We start from the raw sequence: 8,623 nt of genomic DNA, 5'->3' as shown, positions 1-8,623 counted from the left end.
CCGCCTCCCGCCCGAGCCCGCGCGCGCCGCCGCCGCCGCCTCGGCAGAGGAAGGCGCCAACGGCAACAAAGGCGGCGCGCGCCGCGACCCCTGCCGGCCGCGCGCGGCCGCGCGCCGCCCCGCGCACACCCCCGGCTCCGCCCCGCAGCGCCCCCTGCCGGCGGCGCACCGCGCCGCACCGCACCGCGCGCGCAGCGCCGGCACCCGGCGCCGCGTTTGTGTCCCCGGCGCCGCGGTCCCGACCTCAGCACCGTGGTCCAACGCCCAGGCACCGCGTCCACAATGCCCAGGCACCACCTGCCCGCCCCCAGCACCGCGTTCCCTTCCCCAGCACCACATTTACGACCCCAGCACCATGTTCCTGTCCTCAAGCACCACATCCCCACCCCAGCACCCGGTCCCCATGCCAGGCCTCTCTCGGCCGCTGCTGAGTCTCCACCCGCCAGCTGTGCAGCGTCCAGGCAGGCTGATAAAGCCGGGGCGTTGGTTGGTCTTTCTGCTCAAGGAAGGACGAGATAATCACGGGAGCTCCCTCGTCACTACGAGGCTTACGATGATGTTTCTCCCTTCTCTCATCTGACGGGCAGCCCACTGAGGCCCGCGGCTTGCCCTGGCCAGGGCTGCATTCCAGGTGCAAACATGGTGAGCTGGGGATCCTGTCGTCACGAGCCAGGCGAGGCAAGGCTTAGCGGGGCAGCTGCAGCCCGAGGATTCATGGCTGTGGGCCCCCCGGCCCGGCTGGTGCTGTCGGGCCCCGCTGGGCTGGAAGGGTGCAAATGGAGATGGTGGCACTTGCTATGCTGGGCTCAGGAAGGTTCCCCGCCACAACACGGTGCCACAATGCCCAGGGACCCCGCGCAGAAGGAAGGTTCCTGCAGGATGTGAGTACTGCTGGCGATGTCTTAATTAAAAATTATCTTTAAAAATATCCAGAGAAATCTCTCCGCTCAACCTCCAAGCCTCTGAGTAAACAGGAACACGAGGGCTCGCAGGACCAGCCCCAGTCCCTCACTGTCCCCTTTGGCAATGGGCCATTGGCTTGCCTTGGATAGGAGGAAATGGCTTCCTGGTACGTTGCAGTTAATTTTTGCCAGTTGGCTCTAACATGAACCTTATTTTATTAGGCGTAGCAAAATGAAACAACAATATTCAGCAGAGAGGTTTAAGTTCTGCAGGGGCCAAACCCACCTGGTTTGGGTTTTTTTAGAAGCAGATAAGGGGCACCTCCATGAAGAAAAACTGCCTTTAACATTGGTGCATTTTTTGCACCTTTGTGATGTCCCCCGCTCCCTCGCTGACCGCGGCTCAGTTTCTCCAGGCCAACTGCATGCCAGAGAGCTCCCAGTGCCCCGCCGCGGGGTGAGTCGCCCATGGGGCACCACACCAGCCACCCTTCTCCTCGGGGTGCCCCTACAGAGCAAACCCCGAAATGCTGAGGCTGGGCGGAGGTGGGCAGATGCTGTGCAGGACGAGAGGTGTGCTGGGGGCCTTGAGAGCAGGGAGAGCAGCCCGCGGCTGCGACGGGCCTGGCTGCAAGGCCCAGAGCATCCCCACAGCCCCGTCCGGGTTAATCCCATCCCCACGGGTGATTCAGAGTGGGTCACCGAATCATAGGATAAGTCAGAAAAGACCTTTAAGATCATCTGAGCCCAACCATAACTGGGTCCCTCCTTTTTAGGGTGAACCCAGGCTCGTCTGGCCCTTTTTGGTTTCACCAGGACCTATCCGGGAGGAAAGAGCAGGTCCCAGCACCCGAGGGGTCCCCGGATCCCCCCCTCCCTTGAGCCCCCCCAGCTACAGCAGCAGCTTCTGCAGGCTGCCCTGGGCAGAGCAGCTGGGAGATGAGCCGAGAGGTCCCCCTTGCTGATCTGCATTTGTTTTAAGGTCTCTTTCATGTACGCTTTGAGGCTCGTTTCCTGTTCTTTGTAGAAAACAATGCTCCCCCCCCTCCCCGCCCATCCCAGGGTGGCTTTATCTCCCCTCCCGTGGGCTGCGCTCCCTCGGGAGCTGGGCTTTATGTTTGCCTTAAAATACAAAACCCTGCTCTGATTTAACCGAATTGATTTTAAAGCTGCGCCTGGCATTTGATGTCTGGTAGATGCATTTAAACCGATCTAGATTTTCTATGTTTGGGCAGATTAACGTGAAGCTGGTAATTTACTGTGCAAGGGACGGCAACTGGAAGGCTGGACCGTAAATGCTGACATGGGTTGAAATTCAGGTCTGGAGCTTTTCATGCAAGCTGGAGCACAGATGCTCAGAATAACGTATTAGCTGTCTGTTATATAATGCAATATTATCTGCTTGCATTTTGCATTGCTTTAACTACTTCATTCCTAGCCCAGTGCCTCCTGAGAGTGAATTCTGTATAAGCGGGCTGTCACTGCTCTCTGCATCGCAAGGACCCTCTCACCACGCTGTACTTTCCTGCCCTCAAACAGGGACACGATTCCCTCAGATCTCCTGGCGGCTGGAGATCCCCAGGAGCTGGTCCTGCTGGGACATACTGGGATCCAGCCACAGGAGAGCGATGGGTACAGCAAATCAGCTGCAACAGCTTCTGCTGTGGGCGCCAGGAGCTGCACAAGTCCCCAGCAAGAGCTGGTCCCCTGCATGGCTGAGCTGTTCCACCAAGGCAACTTGCTCCAGGGACCTTCAGGGCGGTTTGGGGATACCCAGTGATCTCCTGTAGCTGGAAGATGTGATCAGGTCATAGAATCACAGAATCATTAAGGTTGGAAAAGACCTCCAGAATCATCAAGTCCTAATGTCAACCCAACACTACCATATCTCCTAAACCATGCCCTGAAGTGCCGCATCATTTTGCTGAAGATTTGCAAGCCACGCAGGCATCGACTGGGAGACTAAAACACCCACCTGCACCCCCAACAACACCCCAAGGAGGATGCAAATAAGGTTAACCCAGTCCTCGGCAGCCTTTAGAAGAAATTCCCATGATTTTTGTTTGTTTCGCGGGTGGAAATCGGGGATCTAAAACCTGCAGGGCTTGATGTGCTGGGCCCCCGGGACCTGCGCTCCCTCTGCCTCCCGGCCGGGTCCTGCCCCGCCGGCTCTCCCCGCTGCAGATTTGCTCCGCTGCCGGCAGAGGGAAGCATCCCCACGGCGATGTGGGAGCCGTGCCCCGCAGCCCGGCCGGAGTCCCTTGGAGGATGGAGCCTGGCCCTGAAGGGTCCTGGGGAGGAGCTGGGGGTGGGGGAGGTGGGAGCAGGCGCAAACACCTCTGCAGGAAGGAGAGCCTGAGCATGGCTGGAGTCCCCGAGGTGCAGCCCTGCAAAGTGGTCCTGATTTGGGGTAAAGCTGGTGCCTCCCGCCTGGGCTCTGCAATCCTTGCTTGCAGGACACATGATGACCAGGCGGCTTTCCATATTTTTGGACAAGATGCAGAGCTTGAAAGGTTTGGATGCCACCAGCCTCCCACCAGGCACTTAGCAGAAGAGTCTGAAACAGGAGTTGATGTCTGGGGACTCCTGAAAGGCAGCGGGGAGAAGGAGGTGCTTCCAGAAAGAGGTGCTTGGCTTTGCCTCTGACCTGAATGCTGCCTTTCTGAGAGTGTGCATAGTGAGATTGGCGTGGGGCTGGTGCTCCAGTTTACGCACAGGATTTCCCCAGCATAGGATAAAGTCACGATTCCCATATTTGTGGTGTTTCTCCTTTATTGGTGATTGTCTTAACGGTGCAGTGGGGATATCCACCTGTTCCCCTGGAGCTTGAGCTTTCTGCACAGCAAGGGCCTTGCCAGCTGCATCGTTTGTACCGTAATATTTTATCAGCCAGTCAGTGATTGAAAAAGAAAATCCAGCCATTTTCCCCAGAATTCACCTGTCATGCCCTGTCCCTCATGACAGCCTGTACCTGGTTTGAAACACCCAGGCAGCAGGCAGGTTCCTTCGGACTCTCTGAATATAGAGGGTTTTTTCCCAGTCCGGGGGCTCCTCAGGCCTGGATGCCTTGTTCCCGCTGCTCTGCAGTCATGAGCTTTGCCCTGCAGTAATCAGCTGTGGATACTGGCATCTTTATTGCCAGCCTAACCACAAAACAACACCCAGGTCCTATCTCAAAGCAGATCTGGAGGCACCTTGCAGATCGCTGTTCAAACTTCTTGATAGGGAAGCTGAGCTGTGTATCAGGGAAGGTATTTACCCACCATCACCCTATAGAGAGCCAGTGCCCTTCAGAGCTGCTTCTCAATGGCCTCAAGCTGCATCAAGGGAGGTTTAGATTGGATATTAGGAAAAAATTCATTACTGAAGGAGTGGTCAGGCATTGGAAGAGGCTGCCCAGAGAGGTGGGGGAGTCACCACCCCTGGGGGTGTTAAAAAACCGTGTAGACGTGGCACTTCAGGGCATGGTGTAGGAGGCCTGGGGGTGTTGGGTTGGGGGTTGGACTTGATGAAATGAGAGGTCTTTTCCAACCTTAATGATTCTGTGATTCTCCCAGCAAATACACTCATCATCATTTCCATCGCTATCAGTGCTTTGGAAACACAGGGTGGGAATGGGTCCGGTTGCAGCCCCAGGGAGGAGAGAGGGAGGCAGCAGGGATGTACCCGGGGTGGGAGCTGGGGAGACAGGGCTGCCTTTGGCAAGCCAGGCACTGTCCCCGCCTCACCCCACATGAGGAGTTGCCACCCCCAAGCTGTCCCAGGCCCCCTAGGCTGTTCACAATACTTGGTAAAAAAAGGAGGGTGGTGGATAATTACTGTTTTTATCACCTTTGCAATGTGTCCCAGCTCAGCTGGCCCCAGAGATAACCACGCCAGGAATTATCATCACGGCTATCACTGCCTTGTGCTACCACAGGATTTTGGATCCCATGTAAAGGAGCCAACATCCAGAGAGACCACAGAGAAAACCTCTCCCAAAGAACATACAAAAGGCATGCGACGCAGTTGGGAAATGGGCTTCAGGTGCCTCAGGCCTACGAAGTCTGTATGTAGGATTCTCAAATGCTGCCACTCTTTGCTTTAGATCTCTAAAATACACACTTGAAACAACAACCACCTCCTCCTTGGGAATATCACCAAGACCTTGCCCTGTCCCTGCACCATTTTCTTGCTGCCTGGGTTATGCTTCAACAGCATCAGGTCTCAGCCAGCTCATGACATTTCTGTGCAGCAGGGGCATCGATGGGCAAGCTCTGAGCTCTTGCCCTTCTCTCGCCCAGGCTCACACACCTCACTACCCCCTGACGCTGCCAAACTTCCAGCTTCCAGGCTTCCATATCCTGCCCTTCCACCTATTTGTCTTGTCTGGAGAATTTCTGTAAACAGAATTTTTCAGTTTGTTATTACACCACCACTTGGTCAGAGCTACACTTGCCCCTAATTTGCAAAGTTTGTGCTAATATTCTGGTTACCTGCAGGAGAAACATCACAATAACCGCATCCCTGGACAAACTGGAGTTCACCCTCATCACCTCCACCATGCCAGAGCATGAGGGGAGCTGCTGTGCTTTGCTCACTGTCTGCTCTGAGATTTCGGGACACGAAAATAGGATTTGGGAAACTCTGCTCTTTGGGAAATAGTCCCACAGGTGCCACAGGGAAAGGCGTGCTGCAGGTGAGATGGCCCCGTCCCCAGTTCCCACCCCAGTTTCCCAGTCTCGGCAGGGCTGTGCTGGGGAGATAGGCAAGAACCTAGCCTGGAGGCTGGGTTCCCAGAGCAGCCTCCTCCTCCGTTGTGCAACCCACTCGCCCCCCCTGCAAAGGGTGTGGGTAGAAACCCTCGCAGGCGGGTGCTGCTTGGGGTGCAGCTGAGCTTGGGAAACAGCCCCGCACCAGCGCTGAAGTATGGGAGAGCTCTGCCAGCTCCCTCCTTCGCGCCACTCTGGGCAGCACATGCGCCAGCCGTGAGGCACCCTGGCTGCGGCCACATGACGGTACGGCATCGGCCCCTTGCGTGCCTTGGGTGGCAGGATGGGGTGATGGATTGGGCCAGAGGCAGGCAGGGATGATTTTATACCTCAGAGCTATTTTGGAGTCAAACTCAGCCCTGATGCAAGCAGGAAGTCAAGTGAATTGCACCAACCTGGGGTTACTTTGGGCCCTTCAGAATTACCTCTGAGTTGCCTACAGACTCTTAAACTCTCAGGACTACTTGGTTTTATTACTTAGAGATGGTTTGTAGTCCCTCTGTGTTCCCAGAGATAGGCGGAAATTAAAAAAGTGAACAACATAGTCTAGAAAGAGGGAGTTATGAAATGAATAAAGGAAATGTCTACGCTGGTGAAGGCCAGTGTGGGAGGGGATGGATGTGCAATGGAAGGCACGTTCCAAACCAGCTTCTCCCCAGAGTTTGGCCCATCAGTTGCCCAGTTTGGTGGTCCCCGGGGCAGCTGCTGGGAGAAGGGCACGCACTTGCCAACAGATCAGTGCTGGCACAACCCAGCAAAGGGCATCAGGAGCTTCCTACAGAGTGTGCACAGGGGGGGAGCCATCCTCAGTGATGCATCCAGCCCTGCTTAAGGCTACCAAGAAGAGGATCTGCGGGAGAGTGGCGCAGTCTTGACATGAACGTGTTTTATTGTGCAGGCAGCTGTGCTCAGACCACTGTCTGGGCACGGGCACACAGGCAGAGGCTGTTAAATGGCTCGCAGGAGGACAGAAGCATTGCTTGTTATCTATCAGGATTGAGTCTGAATCACAAGGGATGCTCTCTGCTATGAGGGGATCTCATCTGCTTTTGGAAATAAGAGGGAGGTTTGTGCCAGGCGGTGGCTGCAGGAGGATGGAGAGGGTTTTCCTCGTGGTCTCAGAGCCCAGGCACCAAGCCATGAACGGAGGGAGTGGGACACGGCCCCTACACGCACTCCGGTCAGATCTGCTCTGTGGCTGCTGGGGGCATTTCTGTGCCCTTCTCAGGCTTCGCTATTTCAGGTGACAAACTCTTCCAAGATGTTTTTCTAGTGGTGCTTCTAACTGTCACCGTGTCTTTGTTATAACAACTCCTCTTGTCTGCCCACGAGGCACTCACACCAAATTTCTGTTTTCAAAATAATGCACAGAGACTGTGTTAAATATTAGGCTCCCTTTATTTCTGCAGGCAGACAGAGGCTTCAAAGCATCTGGGACGGGATGTGCTGCTTTGAACAAAGATGGGAAAATAGACAAGGCGCAGGGATGTGCGCTGGGAACAACTGGGTGGGACGGGGAGCTTGCAGGGAGATGCAGCAAAGGGGCCTGGAGGATGGGAGCAGGGAACAGCCACACGTGATTTCCCACTTGTGATTTAACCCCAGCCAGCAACTCAGACCCACGCAGCCACTCGCTTGCTCCCCCCCGCTGGGATGGGGGAAGAAACAGAAGAGTAAAACTGAGAAAACTCATGGGTTGAGATAAAGACAGTTTAACAGCGAAATCAAAAGCCCCGCACACAAGCAAAGCAAAACAAGGAATTCATTCACCCCCTCCCACAGGCAGGCGGGCGCTCAGCCATCCCCAGGACAGCAGGGCTCCATCACGCCTGACGGTGCCTTGGGAAGACAAACGCCATCACATCCAACGCCCCCCCCTTCCTTCTTCTTCCCCCCACTTTATATCCTGAGCATGACGCCGTATGGTGTGGGGCACCCCTGGGGTCAGTTGGGGTCAGCTGTCCCAGCCGTGTCCCCACCTGGCTTCTTGTGCACCCAGCAGAGCAAGGGGAGCTGAAACAGTCCTTGACTAGTGTAAGCACTGCTCAGCAACAGCTAAAACATCCCTGCATTATCAGCAATGTTTTTAGCACAGATCCAAAACACAGCCCCGTACTAGCAACAATGATGAACATTAACTCTACCCCAGCCAAAACTAGGACACCACTCCAGAAGTGACTCAGCTGGAGGGCACCCCATGCAGCCATCAGGCAGCAGACAAGCAAAAGGAGGTACTTTTTCATGCAGCACTTAATTAAACTGGACCTCTATGCCATAGGACACGGCCTCAAAAAATAACCTTTACAAGCTTGAGATAAGCATATGCCAGATTGGTCTGTTCTGTGTGGTTAAACATGATGGTCCAGGACCTCCAGCTAAGGAAGGATTAAGTCACTGACCTCCAGAAGATGGGGCAGGATTACTGCCTGCTTGCCTTCCTTCTTATATCCCCTCCAACAGACCAATACTGCCACTGGCAGGGTCAGAGGCAAACCTGTGGTCTGCCTTCTTAGGCACTTACAGAGTTTTAACGAAGGCATTAATCCCAAGCTTCACCCTGTCCTTCACCATGAACCGACATGAAGCTTCTCCCTTCCTGAAACAGAGGCAGCAGCTCCTGTTTCAGGAGGCATTAAAGAGGGGCCCAGGGGGTCTGCCTCTTGAGTACTCAGAGACAGCCCTGGATCCTCTGGTTCCCAGGACCTGTTGCAGATTCTGCTCTCCAGTCTCTCACAGAACTTGCACAAACTGTCACTGCCTCCTGCCAAAGCTTTGCGCCACTCTGAGAAAGGATTGCAGTGACAGATAAGCACATTTACCTGGGCACAAAGCACTGCCATGTAACAGTGGAACATGCTTCTGCCAGCTGTGATGTAAAGGCTCAGCCCAAGTGAAAAGGACTTTATCTCCTTCCATTTTCACATCTCTTCAGAGTCAAGATTCCTGCAAGTAAAAAAGGGTGAAAATGTG

This window comes from Phalacrocorax aristotelis, chromosome W (assembly GCF_949628215.1).
Source record: "Phalacrocorax aristotelis chromosome W, bGulAri2.1, whole genome shotgun sequence".
Taxonomy (NCBI): Eukaryota; Metazoa; Chordata; class Aves; order Suliformes; family Phalacrocoracidae; genus Phalacrocorax; species Phalacrocorax aristotelis.
Note: the sequence above shows the minus strand (reverse complement) of the source record.